A 21,482-nucleotide genomic window follows, 5' to 3' on the forward strand; every position below is an offset into this window, starting at 1 on the left:
ACCCGCAGCTCTCTTGTACCTCACCCAAGTGACATTCTTCATGCATCAGCCTACAGAGTAAGTACCAAAATATGTATCAGAGTAAACTAAGTTCTACTCATCCAATAATCAAACATACATGCTTTCCAAGAAAGAGTTGCTGGATAGTAATTAGGAATGGAAACCTGCCTGATTTGTTTCCTCCTCTAACTAGCCTGAAGCACTGAAAAATAATATAGCAATCCAACTACTGAGATAAGTTAACTCGGCACAGATCAGGGATGAACCTGAGACTTTTTGGCCCAGGTTTTTGACCCACAGAGTACTAAACAAGATGGTGCCTATTTCCCCTATTGAAGCTCCACTCAACAATCTAATAGTTGAATTGCTTTCTTATAATTTAATACAATTTAAACAAGTTTAAGACTGAGGCCACTGAAAATCCTCAGATATAAGAGTATGTTTTGATCATCCTCTGAAGTGATTGCAATTTCCAAATATAAAATGGGATATCTAGTTTTGAGTTCATTCCAGGGTGAAAACAGATTAAACAGAGTTAATTTTCTGTTCTGGAATAAACTGCGTGTCATCACTTTCATTATGCTTTAAACATAAAGATAATTCCTCAAGCAATCCAATGTAGATTTACTCTTGCAGCAAGTTTCCTAATGAAATCCCATCACATCATGGTTGTGCTGCTCCAATAACTTATTACAGGTAAAAAGAATAAAAACTACAAAAGGTGTAAACTAAACAAAAAGAACATGGGAACAGAATTTTCTGTTTTAATTTACAATAATTAGCTTCTTTGGCTGTAGACTTTTGTGTCAGTATCTTGCTAGGTTCTGAACAGTGTAAACGTAAGAGAGAAGTGAATTAAAGCCTGCTTTTCATCTGTGTTAACTTACCTTCAAACAACAGTCACCATTTCTCTCTCCTTCCTTGTTGAGCTGTACAACAGACAAAAGACAGGCGAACCCACATCTGTACTGACTGACAGTAGTACAGTAATTTATGCCCCACTTACCACCCTGTTTCGATTGGCATTCTGCCTTTGCCAGAAGCACAGCAAAGCATCTGAGGTAACTTAATTGCTTCTGAAGGCTCGCTGCCTCATGTAAAGAGACAATTTTTGCCAGAATCTCCAGAGACAACCGTGTTTCTGGCTGCAATATAAACACTACAACTGAAGGTAGAGACCATCACGTTTTCTCAATGTTGGCAGGCTGGGCACTCGGCTGACCCATAAAGGCTGACAAGGTATACCTTCCTCAACCATTCTACCAGCCAGAAATAAAATTGCAATAAAAACAAGAAATGCTGGAACCACTCAGCAGGTCTGGCAGCATCTGTGAAAAGAGAAGCAGAGTTAACGTTTCGGGTCAGTGACCCTTCTTCGGAACTGGTTATATCAACCATTCTACCAGCCAGAAACAAAATTGCAATGCTACTTTAAAACAATAACACACATTTAAGCTTTAACATGTACAATTAATTCCTGTTGTCATTGATGCTATGAAATTTACAGATTCTGCACAAGTGTCTCCCTCAGGTTATTTTGCAACAACAGTTCTAAAATACGAATAAGTCACAAGCAAAATGTTCAACTGATGCATTTAGATCAAGTGCCTGATTTACTCTGCAGCATGCAATAGTACGATTTAAAACACTATTGCTCAAGTTCATTACTGAGGTGGGCAGTCAACATAAGAACAGAACAAATAGGAGCAGAAGTAGGCTATATGGACCTGCGGACTTGCTCTGCCATAATATCATGGCTGATCTTTTGCTTCAACTTCATCTTCCTGCACTATCCCCATTGTTTCCCTTCGTATCCAAAAATCTATTGATATCTATTGGCTCAACAAGTGAGCATCCATGGCTGTCTGTGGTAGACAATTCCAAAGATTCACATCTCTGAATGAAGAAATTTCTCCTTATCTTGGTCCAAAATGGCTGACCCCTATTCTGATACTGTGAACCTTAGTTTTAGACTCCCCAGCCAGAGGAAACATATTTCCAACATCTACCCTGTCAAGCCCCTTAATAATTTTATGTTTCAGTGTGGTCACCTCTCATTATTCTAATCTCTGGGGAATATAGGCCTCTTCTACTCAATCTCTTCTCATGAGATAATCCCCTTACCCCAGGACTCAACTTGGTTAAACTCCTTTTCATTCCGTCCTCTGGATCTTCCATTTGGCAGCTTGACAGGCTCCACCTCCATGCCCTGATGAACATACATCAAGAAGCAGCTCAACATTATGAACTCTGAGATCCTCAAGCACGCCAAGACCACTGGTATTGAGGCCAATATTATAATTGTCAGGATCTGTCATCTGTATAGAAGACGGTGGAATATCACAAAGGACTAGGGTAAACAGAAGCAGGACAGGCAGCAAAAGGAATATAAGGTCATGCTCAAGCATAACCTCAGGATACGTAATATCAACTGGGAAAAAAACTTGTTGACTGCATGAGCTTAAGAGCTGCGAACATGACAGGTTCAGATGATATAAGCACCAAAATGATAATCTCCTGAGGGAGAAGCACCAACAGCAGAAATGTCAACAGCACCAGGCTATCAAAACAAGGTAAATTATCTGACCCTGTGAAATGTGTATCAGATCTCGCCTCTTTTTTATTGACTGTGGCATGAAGAAATGGGGGCAACTTCCATAATATGCCTGCCCACATTTGGGGAGGGGATGTGCATATTATAATAACTTGCAAACGATGACACCTACTTCCATCACCTCTCCTGACGCCCTGCACTCCTGCTCTCCACAACTGTCACTTGTTGTCAGACTGCTTGTCCAACATCCATTTTTAGATGAGTCACAATTTTCTCCAGTTAATCATTGAGGAGACAGAACACAACATCTTCGGCCCCCTTATCACTAATGTCATTCCTCTACCACCCACTGTCTTAGGTTTAACCAGACTGTTTGCAAACTCAGTATCATATTCAACCCTGAGCTGAGCTTTTGATCTCAAAACTTATATATTACAAAGACTGTCAGCTTTGACCTTTTCTTCATTCACAGGATGTGGGCGCTGATGGTTAAGCCGACGTTTATTGCCCATCCCAAATTGACCTTGAGAAGGTGGTAGTGAGCTGCCTTCTTGAACTACTGCTGTCCATGTGGTGCAGTTTCACTCACAATGCTGTGAGGGAGGTAGTTCCAGGGTTTTGATCCAGCGACAGTGAAGGAATGGCAATATATTTTCAAGTCAGGATGGTATGTGACTTGGAGGGGAACTTGCAGGTGGTGGTGTTCCCATGCACCTGCTGCCCTTGTTCTTCTAGGTGGTAGAGATCGTGGGTTTGGAAGGTGCTGTCGAAGGAGCTTTGGCAAGTTGCTGCAGTGCATCTTGTAGATGGTATACACTGTAGCTACTGTGCTTCAGTGTTGGAGGGAGTGAATGTTAAAGTTGGTGTATGGGAGCTGATCAAGCAGGTTGTTTTTTCCTGGATGGTGCTGAGCTCCTTGAATGTTCTTGGAACTGCACTCATCCAGGCAAGTCGATGGTTATGCCATCATACCCCTGACTTGTGCCTTCTAGATGCTGGACAGTTACTCCCTGCAGAATACCCAACCTCTGAACTGCTCTTGTAGCCACAGAATTTATGTGGCTGATCCAATTAAGTTTCTGGTCAATAGCAACCTCCAAGATGTTGATGGTTAGGGATTCAGTGATGGTAATGCTGTTGGATGTCAAGGAGAGGTGGTTAGATCCTCTCTTGTTGGAGATAGTCACTGTTTGACACTTGTGTGATGCAAATGTTACTTGCCACTTATCAGCCCGAGTTTAAATATTGTCCAGGTCTTGTTACATGCGAGCACGGACTGCTTCATTATCTAAGGAGTTGCGAGTGGAACTGAACATTGTGCAATCATCAGTGAACATCCTCACTTATGACCTTGTGTTGGAGGGAAGGTCATTGATGAAGCAGTTGAAAATGTTTGGGCCTAGGACACTACCCTGAGGAACTCCTGTAGTGATGTCCTGGGGCTGAGATGATTGACCTCCAACAACCACAACCATCTTCCTTTGTGCAGGTATGACTCCAACCAGTGGAGAGTTTGCCCCTTGATTCCTGTGGACTTCACCAACTGTTAGCTAAAGCCTTCAACTGAATCGGTCTTGGCGACGAACATTGAAGTCCCCCCCCAGACTATATTCTTTGCCCTTGCTGTCCTCAGTGGTGATCTTCTTCCAAGTGGTGCTCAACATGAAGGAGTCCTGGTTCGTCACCTGAGAGAGGGCCTATGATGACCTGATTCCATGAGATTTCACGGGGTCCTGGGTCATTGTTGAGGATTTCCAGGGCCACTCCCTCTGGTCTGCATACCACTGTGCCACCACCTCTGGTGGGTCTGTCTTGCCGGTGGGACAGGATATGTTGATGGAAGAGTCTGGAACATTGGCTGAAACATATGATTCTATGAGTATGACTATGTCAGGTTGTTGCTTCACTGGTCTGTGGAACTGCTCCCCCAATATTTGTACAAGACCTCAGCTGTTATTGAGGAGGACTTTGTAGGGTTGGCTGTGCTGGGTGTGCCTTTGTCTTGTACAGTGCCTAGGTCAATGATTTTTTTGTTGTTGTTTGATACAACTGAGTGGCTTGGTAGGCTGTTTCAGAGGACGGTTATGAGTCAGCCAATTTGCTGTGATGGATGCCAAACTGAGTAAGGATGGAAAATTTCCTTTTGTAAAGGACATTAGTAAACTAGGTTGGTTTTTATGATAATCTGGTCACCATTACTGAACCGAGCTTTTTATTCCATATTTCTTTCATTAATTGAATCTAAATTGCCCAACTGCCATGCTGTGATTTGAGCTAATTTCTCCTGATCATTGGTCCAGGCCTCTGGATTAATAGTCCATTAACATAACCACTGTGCTACAGTTTCCTTCCATAACATCACCTATCTCTGCCCATCATAGCCTATCTACTACTAAAATTCTCATCCATAGTTTTGTCAACTCCATATGTGACCATTCGTTTGCAGTACTCTGTCAGTTTCCATCTCGATAAAGTTTAGCCCATTCAAAGCTTATACCCTATCCTGCACCAAGTCCCAATCACCCATTACTCCTGCCTTTGCTGAACCGAAGTGATTCAGTCCTTCAACACCTCCAATTTAAAATTCTTATCCACATGTTTAAAACCTTTCATGGTTATACTCCACCCTTTCTCAGTACTCTGTACGCTAGCCTGCAGGATTCTTTGTTCCTCTGATTCCATCCTCAATTTGCCCTATCATTGGTGGCTATATCTTCAGCTGTGTAGGCCCGGTTCTGGAAATCATTCCCTTAACCCTTCCACCTCTTCAACACCCTTTCCTCCTTAAGATTCGCCACAAGCCCACCTCTTTGCAAATATTTTGGACACACCTCCTAGAATCTTCTTCTTTAGCTCAGCAACATTAATATCTGGTAACTCCTTTGTGAAGCACTTTTGGATTGTTCCCTGTGTTAAAGGTGCCATATAAATCTAAGTTGTTGTTCATTGAACCATAGAAAGGTTACAGCGCAGAAGGAGGCTACTTGGCCTGTTATGTCCTTGCCGGCTCTCTGCAAGAACAACTCGCCTAGTCCCACACCCCTGTCTTTTCCTTGTAGCCCTGCAAATTTTCTCTCTTCAGATGCTTATCCAATTCATTTTTGAAAACCATGATTGAATCTTTCTTCACCACGATCTCAGGCGTGCATTCCAGATCCTAACCTATCGCTATGTAAAAAAGTTGTCCTCATGTCGCCGTTGGTTCTTTTGCCAATCATCTCAAATCTGCATCTTCTAGTTTCCGACCTTTCCACCAATGGGAACAGTTTCTCTCTACCAACTCTGTCTATACCCTTCATAATTTCGAGCACCTCTATCAAATCTCTTCTAAACCTTCTATTCTCTAAGAAGAACAACTCCAGCTTCTCCAAGCTATCTGCATAACAGAAGACCCTGATCTCTGGAAACATTCTCATAAATCTTTTCGACGCCTTCGCCAAAGCCTTCAAAGCTTTTCTAAAGCGTGATGCCCAGAATTGAACACAATGGCCAGAATTTTACAGTTGCCGGACGGGAGCTGTCCACTGACCGAAAAGTCAGAGGCAATCCCGCCTCCGCTGGACCTAGGGATCCAGACCGGATTTTATGGTCCTCAGGCCCTTAATTGGTCTTAGGCGGGACTTCAACCTCATTGAGGCAAGAAGTTCCACCTAATGGAGCTGCCAGGCAATCAGTGGGTCGGCAACTCATAGTCCCGGCAGCGTCAGTGGGTGTGGTGGCCACTGCTGGGCGTGCAACCCAGCTGAAGACTGAAGATGTCGGGCAGCCCCGGAGAATGGGTAAGTTTTTGTGACTTCACTGGGGGCGATCGGTCTGGCTCCGGAGAGGTAAGGGGTGTCGATTGGGGGAGTGTGGGGCATGCTGGGCGTTGAGGGTGGTTGCAGCATCGGGGTGGCCCTCCGTCAGGCGCAGTGTGCCCGATCAGGAGACTCCCCCACCACCCCCCCCCCCCACCCCCAGGCCATCAGAAGGCCGCCTACTTTTATCAAGCAGCTTTTCTGAGGCCTGGGCCACCTGCCTGCCAACCGTAAAGTCCCTGTGGCGGCAGGTGGGGGCCCTTAAGTGGCCGTTAATTGACCACATAAGTCCCCTGGGGCAGGCAGGCTGTTTCACGCCGCCGCCACCCCATGTAAAATGACGGCAGAGGCAGGAACGAGTCAGGAAGGGCCCCCCGAGCTTCCCACTCCCCACCCCCAATGCCACCAGCCTGCTCTTTGGGGCGGGGATGTAAAATTCCAGCCAATATTTCAGTTAAGGCTGAACCAATGTTTTATAAAGGATCATCATAACTTCCTTGCTTTTGTACTCTATGCCTCTATCGATAAAAGCCAAAGACCTTGTATGCCTTATTAACTGCATTCTCAACCTGCCCTACCACCTTCAAAGATTTGTGCACATATACCCCCAGTCCCTTTGTTCCTGTACCCCTTTCAGAATTGTCCCTTTTAGTTTATGTTGGCTCTCCTCGTTCTTTCTATCAAAATGTATTACTTCACACTTCTTTGCATTAATTGTCCTCTTGAAGTCTATTACTATCCTCCTCACAATTCACAATACTTCCAAGTTTTGTGTCATCTGCAAATTTTGAAATAGTTTCTTGTTCACCCAAATCTAAGTCATTAATATATATCAAGAAATGCAGCAAAAAAGACCTCAGCCATGCCCTCTGCCTCCATGTGTAAAACCCCTTTTGGTCCCTAATCGGACCCATCCCTCCTCTTACTACCCTTTTACTATTCATATGCCTGTAGAAATCACAGGACCATCAGAGGGGGGGTCCAGTGAACACTGTGAGTGCAGCTGACTGCAAGCAAGGCAACAGCTGGACATGGGACTCAGGTGCTCAGAGATAGCGATCAATAATAATGAAGTCAACATCCTCAGGAGCAAATGCAGAGCCCCAGACATGAGGAGGGCAGAGAAGAGGAAGGAAGGGCAGAAAGGGCGGCACAGTGGTTAGCACTGCAGCCTCACAGCTCCAGCAATCTGGGCTCAGTTCTCCCTGTGACCGCGTGGGTTTCCGCTGGGTACTCCAGTTTCCTCCCACAGCCAAAGACTTGCAGGTTGATAGGTAAATTGGCCATTGTAAATTGCCCCTAGTGTAGGTAGGTGGTAGGAGAATTGAGGGAAGGTATGGATGTGGTAGGGAATATGGGATTATTGTAGGATTAGTATAAATGGCTGGTTGATGGTCAGCACAGACTCGGTGGGCCGAAGGGCCTATTTCAGTGCTGTATCTCTCTATGACTCTAAAGGCAACAAAGGCCATACCCTCAGCATCAAGTGCACTGCTGAAGAAGAAGCTACCTGGACATGTCAGAGAATCAGTGTCTCAGGAGATAGCACCTATCTTGGTAGATGGTAACTCAGATTTGTGCCCTCAATAAGGAAGATTGCAGACCTCGTTGTTCACCATGCTCTCCCAGATGCCATGAAAGTCACTGTGGCCTTGAACTTCTTTGCTTCTGGGTCAGTAGTGGACCTTGGTGGCTTTTCTCAAGGGGCAGCACACCATTAGCATCTTGCAGGTCTCTGATGCCCTATTTGCAAATGCAGGGCAATACATACAATTTCAAACAGATGGGGCCTTGCAGACACAAAGGGCGGTGAGATTCGCCTCCATCTCTGGATTCCCCCAGGTGCAGGGCATTATCGATTGTACCCATGTGACCATCAAGGCACCAAGTGACTGACCATGAGATTCATCAACAGGAAGAGCTTCCACTCCCTAAACGTTCAGCCAGTATGTGACCACAACAAGAGCTTAATGCAAAAGCAAAATACTGCAGATGCTGGAAATCGGAAACAAAAACAGAAAATGCTGGAAACATAGCACATATGTATGCATGTATGCATTCACAATCCTGACAGCTGCCATGACGCCGTCATCTTCTGGCAGTCCGGAGTAATGCAGCTTTACATTCCACCACCTCCCCCGCCCCAAAATCTGTGGATGGATTCCAGGGAACAAGAGTTATCCCTTGATGAGATAGCTACTTACCCTTTACGTGACCTCAAGACAGAGCCACTGAGATGCTACAACAAAGCTATCTGCTCACAAGGACCACCATCGAGCAGGTCAACTCTCCCACGTTCTGCCTGTAAGAACATATTCATTAAAGACACAACCTTGAATAGATCCACTCTTACAGACAATGCGTGGTGCACATCTGTCCAGTGATCTTCGTGTCCCCAAAGACCATGGCCTCCCTTCACTACTTCATCCCTCTTTTGCAGTCGTACCATTAAAGAATGGAAGCTCACACATCTGGGATCATGGCTCAACATTTCCAGTGTTATTAATAGATTACAATGTGCACATTCTTAAATGAAATAAACCCCAGTGAGCCACTCTGTGCAATGACCGATGCAGTGGCCTTCGCTCTTGGATTCTTCTACACAGTGCTCCCCTTGAGGCCTCGGATGAGGTGGTGGCAGCCTGCTCACATATGTCTAAGATACCCATTGTGGAGATGCCAGTGTCAGGAACCTCCAGAAGCTTCCGCCCCAGCATCAATGCAGGGACAGCCTCTGTTACAGGACCCTGCTGCATAGATGATCCCTCGGTCAGAGGGAACGAAGGGGCTGTGATGATGATGGCGTCCTGTGAGGGGTGGCACCCTCATCATCATCGATGACTGCCTCAGCCCTTTGACAGCTCTCTGGATCACTGGAGAGGACCACCAGCTGGGGCACAACTGCATCCACTCCATGCATCTTCGTGCTATCAGTGCCACTGACCAGTCAATGTTACTGAGTGTTGCATACAGTCTGTGCATGTTCAGAGTGCTGCTGCATATGAGGTTGGTCACTCTTTCAATGGAGGAGCTCATGCCTTCAAAACCCTGAGCCGTGGTGGTGCACATGAGCTGAATGTACATTCTGAGCCCATGATCCCGCATGGTCTCAGGGAACTCTGGCAGGTGGGAAGACATCTCACATTGCTGGTCAAAGTAGAGCCTCCCTGCTTCTGACTCCCTTGGCCCGGCATCTGCGCCCAACTGAGTATGGCTGCGTCTGGCCTCCATCCTCTGAGGGAGGCTGCTCACAGCTGCCTCTGCCTCTCTCACTGCCTCCTGCTCACTAGTGACGTGCTCTTCACCCAGTGCCACCATTTCAAACTGCGCACAAAGACCCATCAATGTGAGTGTAGCTGCGTTGGTGGAGGGTGCGCTTGAATGATGTAATGGTGCTGGTTCTGATGGTTCTGTTTCATCAGATGCTCCCAATGATGCTGCTGTTGCACTGGCATGCTCCCCATGCATGACTGATTCTGTGTGAGACAAAAGAAGGAAATAATGAGAAGTCGCCTCTGACAGCAGAAGGGACTGCAGAGCTGAGGCCTCCCACTGCAGCAGAGGCTTTGAGCATGCTTTTGGATGGGGAGGAATGCATTCCATCCCCTTCATCTACAGAATTCAATATCTATTCACCCTCTCCTCCAGATATTCCCATCACTCCACTGCCAACATCGTCATGTGGTGCCACCGCCATGATGTCTATTGCCGTCTCCTCAACAGCTATGAGAATGGCAAACTGGGGCACTCGTCCTCCTGTGCGCACTCTCTCTCTTGCATTCTGCACCCTATTTTCCTGCAAGGACAAAAGACAGTGAGATAAGAGAAGAAGGGCAGGACTGGGTGTTAAATATTCCTGGATACAAGGTGTTCAGGAAAGATAGGAAAGGGAAAAAAGGGGGAGGGGTGCCGATATTGATTAAGTAGAGCATTGCAGTGCAGGAGAGAAAGGATGTCCCAGACATCGAGGACAGAATAAATTTGGCTAGAGCTAAGGAACAAAAAAAGAACAGTTACATTGCTCAGTGTTGTCTACAGGCCACCAGCTAGTGGGAAGAATGTGGAGAAATAAATTAGCAAGGATATTACAGAAAGGTGCAAAAATTATAGGGTAGTTATAATGGGGAACTTTAATTATCCAAACATAGACTGGGATAATAGTAGTGTAAAGGGCAGTGAGGGGCAAGAGTTCCTAGAATGTGTTGCTAGTCCAATGAGAATGGAGGCACTCTCTTACGTTAACTCTGCTTCTCTCTCCACCAATGCTGCTAGACCTGTTGAGTTTTTCCAGCACTTTTTGTTTTTATTTCAGATTTCCAGCATCTGCAGTATTTTGCTTTTATTATTATTATGCTTATGACAGATGTCAGGTACAAAATCCTATTGAGAATCGGGCTGAATATAGAAGGTGCAGAGGGGAAGTGAACAAGCAAATAAGAGAAGCTAAGAGAGGGCATGAAAAGAGACTGGCAGCTAGCATTAAAGGAAATCCCAACGTTTTCTATAGACATATAAATAGTAAAGGGTGGTAAAAGAAGGAGTGGGGCCAATTAGGAACCAGAAAGAGGATTTACACATGCAGGCAGCAGGCATAGCTGAGGTATTAAATGAATACGTGGCATCTGTCTTTACCAAGGAAGAGGATTCAACCCAGGCAATGTTGAAACAGGAGGTAAGTCAGACACCGGAGGGGTTTAAAATTGATAAAGAGGATGTATTAGATAGGCTGTCTGTACTTAAAATGGATAAAACTCCAGGGCCGGATGAGATGCATCCAAGGATACTGAGGGAAGTGAGGGTGGAAATCACAGAGGTACTGGCCATAATTTTTCAGTCTTCCTTAGACTCGGGGGTAGTGCCAGAGGACTGGAGAATTGCAAACATTACACCCTTGTTCAAAAAAGGGTGTAAAGATAAGCCAGAGATAACTACAGGCCAGTTTAACTTTGCCAGTGGGAAAACTTCCAAAAAAAATAATTCGGGACAAAACCTATAGTCACATGGACAAATGCAAGTTCATTAAGGAAAGCCAGCATGGATTTCTTCGGGGAAAATCATGTTGAACTAACTTAGAGTCAGAGAGAGGTACAGCACTGAAACAGGCCCTTCAGTCCACTGAGTCTGTGCCAACCAACAACCACCCATTTATACTAATCCTACATTAACCCCATATTCCCTACCTTCCCTCAATTCTGCTACCCACACCTGGGGACAATTTACAATGGCCAATTTACCTATTAACTTGCAAGTCTTCGGCTGTGGGAGGAAATCAGAGCACCCAATGGAAACCCACGTGGTCACAGGGAGAAGTTGCAAATTCCACACAGGCAGTACCCAGAACTGAACCCAGGTCACTGGAGTTATGAGGCTGCGGTGCTAACCACTGCACCACTGTGTCACCCTCATTTGTTGGAGTTTTTTGTGGAGGTAACAGAGAGGGTTGATGAGGGCAATGCTGGTGATGTGGTGTACATGGACTTTCGAAAGGTGTTTGATACAATGCCACACAACAGACTTGTGAGCAAACTTGTAACCCATGGAATAAACGGGACGGTAGCAACATGAATGACAGCAAACAAAGTGTAGTGGTTAATGGATGTTTTTCGGGCTGGAAGAAGGTTTGTAGTGGAGTTCCCCAGGGTTCGGTGTTGGGACCCTTGCTTTTCCTGATATATATTAATGACCTAGACCTTGGTGTACAGGGCACCATTTCAAAGTTTGCAGATGATACGAAACTTGGAAGCATTGTGAGCTGTGAGGAGGATAATGTAGAACTTCAAAAGGACATAGACAAGTTGGTGGAATGGGCAGACAGGTGGCAGATGAAGTTCAATGCAGAGAAATGTGAAATGATTCATTTTGGTAGGAAGAACATGGAGAGACAATATTGAATAAAGGGTACTGTTTCATCTTTTTGTTGTTTCTGGTTCTCAGATGTTGGAAAGAATCACACTTTAATCTTGGAAAAGTCTGGAGTCAGTCTGTTTAATACAGTACCATGTTTCTGCTGTAGAACTTGGTTGAACTGGTTCCTGTGTTACATATAACATGACTCCCCAGTGCAGCTGTGAATGAGGCCCCCCACTGGCACACTTATACATAACAACTAGTTCCTAGCTAATTAGTTCCTAACACTTTATAGATAGTGTAACAATATATACATATATAACAGGTACAATTCTAAAGGGGGTGCAGGAGCAGAGGGACCTGGGTGTACATGTGCATAACTCATTGAAGATGGCAGGACAGGTTGAGAGAGCAGTTAATAAAGCATACCGTATCCTGGGCTTTATTAATAGGGGCATAGAGTACAAAAGCAAGGAAGTTCTGTTGAACTTGTATAAGACACTAGTTCAGCCTCAGCTGGAGTATTGCCTCCTGTTCTGGATGCTGCACTTTAGGAAAGACGTGAGGGCATTGGAGAGAGCCCAGAAAAGATTCATGAGAATGGTTCCCGAGATGAAGAATTTCAGTTATGAAGATAGATTGGAGAAGTTAGGACTGTTTTCCTTGGAGAAGAGAAGGCTGAGAGGTGATTTGATAACGGTATTCAAAATAATGAGGGGTCTGGACAGAATAGATAGAGAGAAACTGTTGGCACTCATGGAAGGATTGAGAACGAGAGGGCACAGAATTAAAGTATTTGGTAAGAGAAGCAAAAGTGACATGATGAAAAACGTTTTCACGCAGCGAGTGGTTCAGGTCTGGAATGCGCTGCCTGAGACCATGGTGGAGGTAGGCTCAATTGAAGCATTCAAAAGGGAATTAGACAGTTATATGAAAAGGAAGAATGTGCAGGGTTTTAGTTTAGTTTTAGTTTTAGATATACAGCACTGAAACAGGCCCTTCGGCCCACCGAGTCTGTGCCGACCATCAACCACCCATTTATACTAATCCTACACTAATTTCATATTCCTACCACATCCCCACCTGTCCCTATATTTTTCCCTACCACCGACCTATACTAGGGGCAATTTATAATGGCCAATTTACCTATCAACCTGCAAGTCTTTAGCATGTGGGAGGAAACCGGAGCACCCGGAGGAAACCCACGCAGACACAGGGAGAATGGGGAGAAAGCAGGGGAATGGAACTGAGGGAAGTGCACTTCCAGAGAGCCAGTGTGAACACGATGGGCTGAATGGCCACCTTCTTCACTGTAACAGTTCTGTGATTCTGTGATCAGGCAATGCTTGTCTCTCTCACCTATGCCATTTAGATAAGAAGCTATATGTATCAGTGCTGCCAGGTCCTCAGCAGAGCTAGGGCTCTGAGTCTTGGTCCTGGGTCAGTGATCACCCTGCGGACAGAACTCTCCCATGTTCAGGAGCACCATGCACCCTCAGGCTGCTCAGCTGGTGTGTTTACTGGTGGTTGCATACCTGGAGGCCTATCACCTGGATGTCATATTGCACTCACCTTGCCAGAGTGAAGAAGGTTATTGAACCTTTTGCAGCACTGCACGCAGCTGCTCCAGACAATACTGTGGCTATTGACATGTACTGCCACGTCCAGCCAGGCCTGCATAGTTTGATTGGGTGCCCTTCTCCTGCTATCCTCCGGGAACAAGACCCCTTGTCTCTCGCGTACTGACTCCAATATCACCTCAAGGGTTGCATCGGTAAACATGGGTCAGCCCTGTCACAGGTGCCAGGCCTCTGCCTCTCCTACTGCTGATTTTGGCCTTCCATAGATCAGCAAGACTGCTGCCACTATAATGGCTGACTTCATGCCTTTAAATCAGGCCTGCACTTTAAGAATCCTGCCTCCATCCTGCGCCTGCCACAGGTAGTTGGCCACCAAGCCCACCCTCCAGTCAATTAGTTTCTGATTCCAACCTTTGGCAAAATCACAGGCTCTAATGACATTCTCACCCCCACCCCCACCTCACCGCGGGGTCAGGACCCAGAAATGGTTCCGATGTCAGGGTCCCAACCCCAATTGCAAAATCCTGCTCGTAGAGCCATTATGGCACAGAAGGAGGCCATTTGGCCCATATAGTCCATGCTGGAATGGACTTGATCCACGTCATTCCCCAGAACCAGATCCAGCAATGACTCCTTTCTTTTTGGGCTGGGAACACACTGATAAAGAAAATTCTCTTGAACACATTTCAGAAACTCTTTCCCCCTCTCTGCCCTTTACACTATTGCTATCCCAGTCCATATTAGGAAAATTGAAGTCACCATTATCACTACTGTATAGTTTTTGCACCTCTTTGTAACCTCCCTGCAAATTTGTTCCCACTGGTTAGTGACCTATAGAATATACCCAGTAGTATAAGACCGCAATTGTTGACAACGCGATCGGTAGGTGGCGCTGTTTTGGCACATGCGCAAATACAGCATGTGCCACGAATACGTCACAGCTTGTGACTGTAGCAGCTGCCAGGACTAAAGATGGCGCTGCTCAAAGAATCACAGAGATGAAACCTAACAAACACGTGGCAGAATACAATGGCCGGAGTGAGAGAGTGGAGCGGTCCGGGGAGAGCAGCGCGGGGGGTGGGGAGAGCAGCGCGGGGAGTCCAGCGTGTAGCGGTGCCGGGGGTGGGGGGGGAGAGGGAGGGGGAGAGGGGGAGGGGGAGAGGGAGAGGGAGGGGGGGAGAAAGAGGGAGAGGGAGGGGGGGAGAAAGAGGGAGAGGGAGGGGGGGAGAAAGAGGGAGGGGGGAGAAAGAGGGAGGGGGGGAGAAGAAGGAGGGGTAAAGAAGGGGGGAGGGGGAGGGGAAGTGGGGGGGGAGGGGGAGGGGAAGTGGGAGGGAGGGGGGAGGGAAGGGAGAGGGAGGAAGGTGAGAGAGTGGGGGGGGGAGCAGCGGAGCGCCTTTTTCTGTGCATGCGCCATAAACACAACAGCAAAAGACTTACTGGCCAGTCCCTGGACCCGGTGACACCAAGGTCTTCGCACGCTCGCTCCCCGCGGCTCTCTACGGCCTCTCGCTTCCGGCCCTCTCCATTCAGCCTTTCCCTCCAGCTGCGGATGCCCAATCCAGTTGCTTCTCCCCTACTTCTCCACAGTACTTCAGGCATTGCAATTGTCTGGTCCCTGCATTTTGCATGCTCCCTCTCCCCACCCCTTCCCCTCTTCACCCACCCCTCCCCCTCTTCACCCACCCCTCCCTCTACCCCACTACCTCCACCCCTCCACCATAGTTGAATATCTGAAGTGCAGTTGCAAAGTCGGGGAAATAGCATGCAAAACAAAACCTCAACAATTCTGGGTTTAATTATTGAAAAGTTTTATTAAGTATCCGAGGAACTGCTGTGCATGGATACATGAGTGTTGTGTCCAGCATTCCCATTAGACAGACAGGCCGTGTCTCTGCTATGCACAGCTAAAGAGATTGTTCCTGGAGAGCCTTGTGGTGAATGAACGCTTGGCTCTCTATTCCACTACTGTATTGTCCATGTGAAGAAGGCAAAGTCACAAGAGTCTGAGCTCAGTCTATTCTTGGTGAATGTTCCCCAAGCACATCCCAATGTGCATTCCCAATTCATCCATAAATGCAATGTTCCTTTCCACATCGTGATGAGCTCCGCAGCATGATCCAGTTGCCTGCGTTGCTTGAATGCTGACCTTAAGTCTCGAGGATTGTTTTCTCGACGGCATGTTTTACATGAAAAGAAGAAAAGCAAATCAGAGTCAGAGCTTGCCTCCCTCCATCCACTGAAATTACTGTTGCGCACACCTTTTTAAGTTCTGCAGTGAAGGCACCAATTGATACTGTCGCCAATGAAACACTTATTACCCACCTCAGATGCAGGAATCATCACATCCTTGCGTCATCTCCTGCACTGCCTCCTTTGCTGGAATGCCGTCCTTAAGTGTCAAGGATTGTTTTCTCAAGGGCACATTTTACATGAAAGGAAGTAATGAAAGAACATCAGTGTCAGAGCTTCCCTCCCTCCAATGAAATTACTGTTTGCGCATGCTTTATGCTCTGCAGTATAGGCCAATGAATCACTTAGCACCCACCTCAGCTGTAGGAGTCAGGATGATGTAACTGCCCCTATCTCGTGATGGTTCAATGCTGCTCTCAGGGAAAACATGAATGATGTGAGGGTGCTGGAAAAAGAAGCACATTTCTTTTGGACTATGAACATAAAGCAGGCCATTTAGCCCAGCTGTTCCCTGCTAGTGGTTATGCTACTCGTGCGTCTTCCCATCCATTCCCATTTAATCCTGCCTACTACTTTCAGCATCATCTTCCATTTCTTTCACTCTTATCTACCTTTGCCTTAAAGCAACACTGAGGATGGAGAATGGTGTGGCTGCACTCCCACCTCACCAGTTGTGTACGCAGCAAGAGCATTCACATTTGTGCAACCACTGGACACGGCATGCTTGTTTCTTTTAGTGCTCAGTCTCTTCTTGCTGAATGTTCCCCAAGTGCTTGACCCCTTTGGATGCCTTCTCTGCTTGACAGGCAGCAGCTGGCAATTGCGGAGTCCCACAAGGCTCTGCATGGTTGTTTCAAGGGCGGATGGGGAAACATGTGGCTGTGTGTCCACGTGCACTGCTTGGATGGGTGCAGGAACAGGTGACTGTGTAACTGAACAGCAAGGAGAGGGTACCGCAGGTGGGGGAAGTGGAGCTTTGAACAGGCAGGCGTATGTATGGTCCATCAGATCATTAGGCCAGGGGGTGAAACGCTAAGGATCCATGGATTGTGGCACGCGACTGATGTCCAGCACATGGCCACCTCCATCCGAAGGTGCTTCCGGGCAATTGTTGGGCAAATTAATTGGCTCCATCTCATCAGCCAGTCCTTGTGTTTATGGCGCATGCACAGAAAAAGGCACTCCCCTTCCGCTCCGCTGCTCCCCCCCGACCTCCCTTCCCCCCTCCCTCCCGACCTCCCTCCCTTCCTTCCTCCTTCCCTCCCTCCCTTCCTCCTTTCCCCCCCTCCCTTCCCCCTCCCTCCCCTCCTTTCCCCCCTCCCTTCCCTCCTTTCCCCCCTCCCTTCCCTCCTTCTCCCCCCTCCCTTCCCTCCTTCTCCCCCCTCCCTTCCCTCCTTCTCCCCCCTCCCTTCCCCCCTCGAAATGTTTTCAGACCAACTTAACAACAGGGACTGGAGCACATGCGGTGCCCCAGACAATGTAAATATTTTCAGAGCAACTTACCTTGGAACAATCTCCTCTGTCTAATAAAAATGAAGCAAATGTCCAAAATGACTAAATAATTGAGATAAAATGCCCGACGAAACCTCTCCTCCTTCCATTTTCAAAAACTCGCGCCGAAGCTTTCGGAAGATTGACGCACATGCGCACACGGTCTCAGGCCCTCTGCGCATGCGCTGCGGTCCGGATTGCCAGGACCAGTTTGCGCATGCGCAGAGGCAAACCTGGCGTGTCCCCCGAGGAAGATGACGTTACGCGATGACGTCATCTGCGCATGCGCAAACTGGTCCTGGCAATCCGGACCGCAGCGCATGCGCAGAGGGCCTGAGACCGTGTGCGCATGTGCGCACCGCGGCGCATCCTGAAGGCGTAGCGTTGTCATCAATCACTTTGGTAGTATAATGACACCTCTATTGTTTCTTAATTCGAGCCAAATAGATTCTGTCCCTGGCCCCTCTCTCTCCAGGACTGCAATATTCTCCTTACTCAACAGTGCCACCCCACCCCCTTTCTTTCTTTCCCTATCTTCCCTGAACACACACAAGAATATTTAATTCCCGTTCCTGTCTTTTTAGAGACAGGTTTCTGTTATCACCACAGCATCCTATTCCCATTTGCGCCTGCGGCTCACCAACCTTATTTACCATGTTTCATGCGTTTACTTAGCTACAGTGTAAACCTAATTTTGACCTTATTGTATTCTCCATTAGTCTGACCCCACCTAATACCTTACTATTTATTACTTTAGTGCCATTTGCCACTCCCAATCCTTTGTGCACTATGTTTTTCCTTTCTAATGCTACATTCTGATTCCCATCCCCCTGCCATGTTAGTTTAAGCCCTCCCCAATAGCACTAGAAAACTGCCCCACAAGGACATTGGTCCTTGCTCTGTTAAGGTGTAACCTATCCAGCCTGTACAAGTCCCATCTCCCCCAGAACTAGTGCCTGTGTCCCAGGAATCTAAAGCCCTCCCTCCAGTACCATCTCTCCAGCCATACATTTATCTGTTCTATCCTCCTATTTCTATATTCACTGGTAAGTGACACCATTTACTGTTTGATATCTTTCAGTACAGCCATCAAGACCTATTCTCTTTTCAACAAGAATTGGTATCTTTAATTAGGAAAAGATTACTACCAGCACTCGTTGGAGTCTTTTATGAACTGCTGAAGTGAAATCCATGGTGAAGTGAAAATAAGTTATTGGAGTGGCTGTTACTAAATTCCATGAAATGATTGCTATGTAATGGTACAAGCCCATTGTCTTGTTAAACTAAGGCTAAACTGATCAATCAAAAAAAAGATCAAAGGTTGAAACCATCAATCCTCTAGTCACTTCTCCAATTGGCAAGGAACTGCACACAAAGCAACTTATTATTATTCATTTGCATTCAATCATTTTCCCATTCAAGCTCTTGTATTTGTAGCTGGAAAACCCATGACCTTGTGTACTTCAACAGGAGTTTGCTGGAAGGGGTGAAATGTGGACTGATATGCTGGGACCTGGTCTTGTGTTACACTTTTTTTATATGGTGTTGTAGGGGTATAGCCTCTGACCAACACAAACAAGACCATCAGCAGAACAGGATTGGACTGAAGACAGAGACTTCCTACATTGGGAGTCTACACTTCTCCATCCCTCAGAAGGACCTAGCAGAGGGTTGGCAGTGATTATACTTGGTGAGACTAGACACCCCTCACTGACAGCTTGTGGAAATGTGGTCCATCTGGGTGCTCAAGCTATGATTGTTGCCTGGATCCTTGACCCCCTTAGCAAGGGACACTGAGGAAACTTTTACTTCTTTCTAGGGGAGTGCCAGCATACCTTCTCCTCTGTTCTGCAGAATCAGCAACTTTCACTGGGAATCTTGGATCTCCGACATAGTTGGACTTGCTTCCAGTTTGTAAAGCTAATTTAAATCAAGGGGGGAATTTTATCCTGGAGGCGGGGGTCTCGGCATCTGGAGAAACTGTGGGAGACCCACCGAATTTAGTGCCAATCAGGCACTTAGGTGGACAGTGGCAGGCCTTCCATAGGATCTAGGACCCTGTTGATGGAAGTCCCACTCTTGGAGAGCTGTCAGACAATCAGAGTCTGGCAGCTGCAGCGTCACCACAGAGGCGGTAGCTGCTGCTGCAGCTGATCGTAGCAGAGGCCGAGAAGCGTCGCTGGAGCCAAGCCTCAGGTAGGTCAGGTGAGAGGGGTCTCAAGGGGTGGGGATCGCAGGCGGGGTGGGGGGGACGGGGTTCAGCATCAAGGGCAGAGGGTTAGCCCTTAGTGGACACATCCCCCACCCTTCCCAATGCCAGGTCCCTCGTTCAGGCACTAGATATGATAATTTTCACATATAGGAGGAGATTTTCTGACTGCCAGGATTGTACGCATTGGTGAGATTTTGCGTGGACTGGGAGATTGCCTGACAAGCAATATTGTACTGGCATGACTGAAACTCTCCAAGCACTGCAATTTTCTGTTTGGGGTTAATGCCGGTGTAATTCTATGCTTGAGCATTGTTTACATACGAACAGGAAAAGACCATTCAGACCTTCGAGTTTGTTCTGCTATTAAATTAGTTCATGGCTGATAAGTATCTTAATTCGATTTACCCATGTTGATTCCATATCCCTTGATAACACGTACCTAGCAAAAAGCTATCAATCTTAGTTTTGAAATTTGCAATTAACCTAAAATCAACAGGTTTTTTTGGGGAAGAGCGTTCCAATGCTACCTGACATCCCTTAATGAGTTAGCTCTAATTTTTAGGTTTTCCCCCTTGTTCTGAATGCCCCCACCAGAGGAAATTGTCGATCAAGTCCTTTAATCATCTTAAACCCCTCAACTAGATCATCTGTTAATTATGGACTTTGCATTCAAACAAGGAGCTTGTTGTATCCTGAAGTATTTCCTGATCTTATGCATTGAAGCTTCACTCGGCTTTGCTTCTTTCCATTCACACCAGTTATTAGAGGTGAGTTGCTTGCAAAAGACAGCTGTTAAAGAGATAGGCTTTTTATGTTAAAATTTTGGTTGGTTTTTGATGCTTTTGTTGCAATTTTACTTGGGGTTTTTTGGATCAGAAATCAAGGAACTGTTTATTTCACTAGATTAGTAACATTGGCCCCGATTTTAAATTCTGGGCTAATTTTTGGCAGGTGAGCAGTGGTATGAGTGAGAAACGCACTCACTGTTTTAGAGATGAAGCCTGGGGTATTTTAACTCCTGGGCCTCATTTAAATCCTGCCATCCAATTTTACACCTATTCCCAGTGGGAAGTCTGTGGGATCGAGTCCATAGCATTTTCTTTAGAAAAACGTTTTTTTTTAAACCGCTTGTGGCCTCAATCTTCTTTCCCACTTGTTTGTTGTGGCAGAAAACACACTGCAGCTTGCTGCTGAAGCCCCAAGTTAAAAGTGTAATTGAGTGTCGATGATGTCATTGGGACCAGACATGCAGTAAAAAAAGGGCCCTGCAGTGGTTGGTGTCCTTGATGCCTCAGTTGAACAGGTTAAAATTGGGAACCATCATCTCCTGGTGTCTCCAAGGTGAGTTAAGTAACCTGGGTGATTTTAACTGCCCACTGGCCCAGTTTCTGCCAGGCCAGGAGGTTAAAATCTCCCCATTGTCTTCAATATCAAAAGAAACTGACAGAAAGAAAAAACTCTCCAAAAGTTCAGCAGAAGAGGAAGATCCATAAAGAAGATTAGATCTGTAAATTGACTTTTACAGTATCAACTTTCACTGTGCCTTAGGGACCCATTTAATTGCAAGCTCCAGTGTCCAGTGCTGTTTGCCAGGTCCATGTGAAATTAATGGAGGTTGCTTTTAAAAGCACCCCAGTGCCAGTATTTCATGTTTTAAGTGCTACAAGATGAAAGAAGGCATTTGCTCACACCTTATCCTGTACTAGCAAAAATAAATTCTCTGGCTAAAATGATACTGAGGAGAGCTAATTATATCTGTACAAGTTTTCAGTGCAGGTATGCTCAATGTTTTGTTTATTCTACTGCTTCCT

Source organism: Heterodontus francisci, chromosome 4 (assembly GCF_036365525.1).
Source record: "Heterodontus francisci isolate sHetFra1 chromosome 4, sHetFra1.hap1, whole genome shotgun sequence".
NCBI lineage: Eukaryota > Metazoa > Chordata > Chondrichthyes > Heterodontiformes > Heterodontidae > Heterodontus > Heterodontus francisci.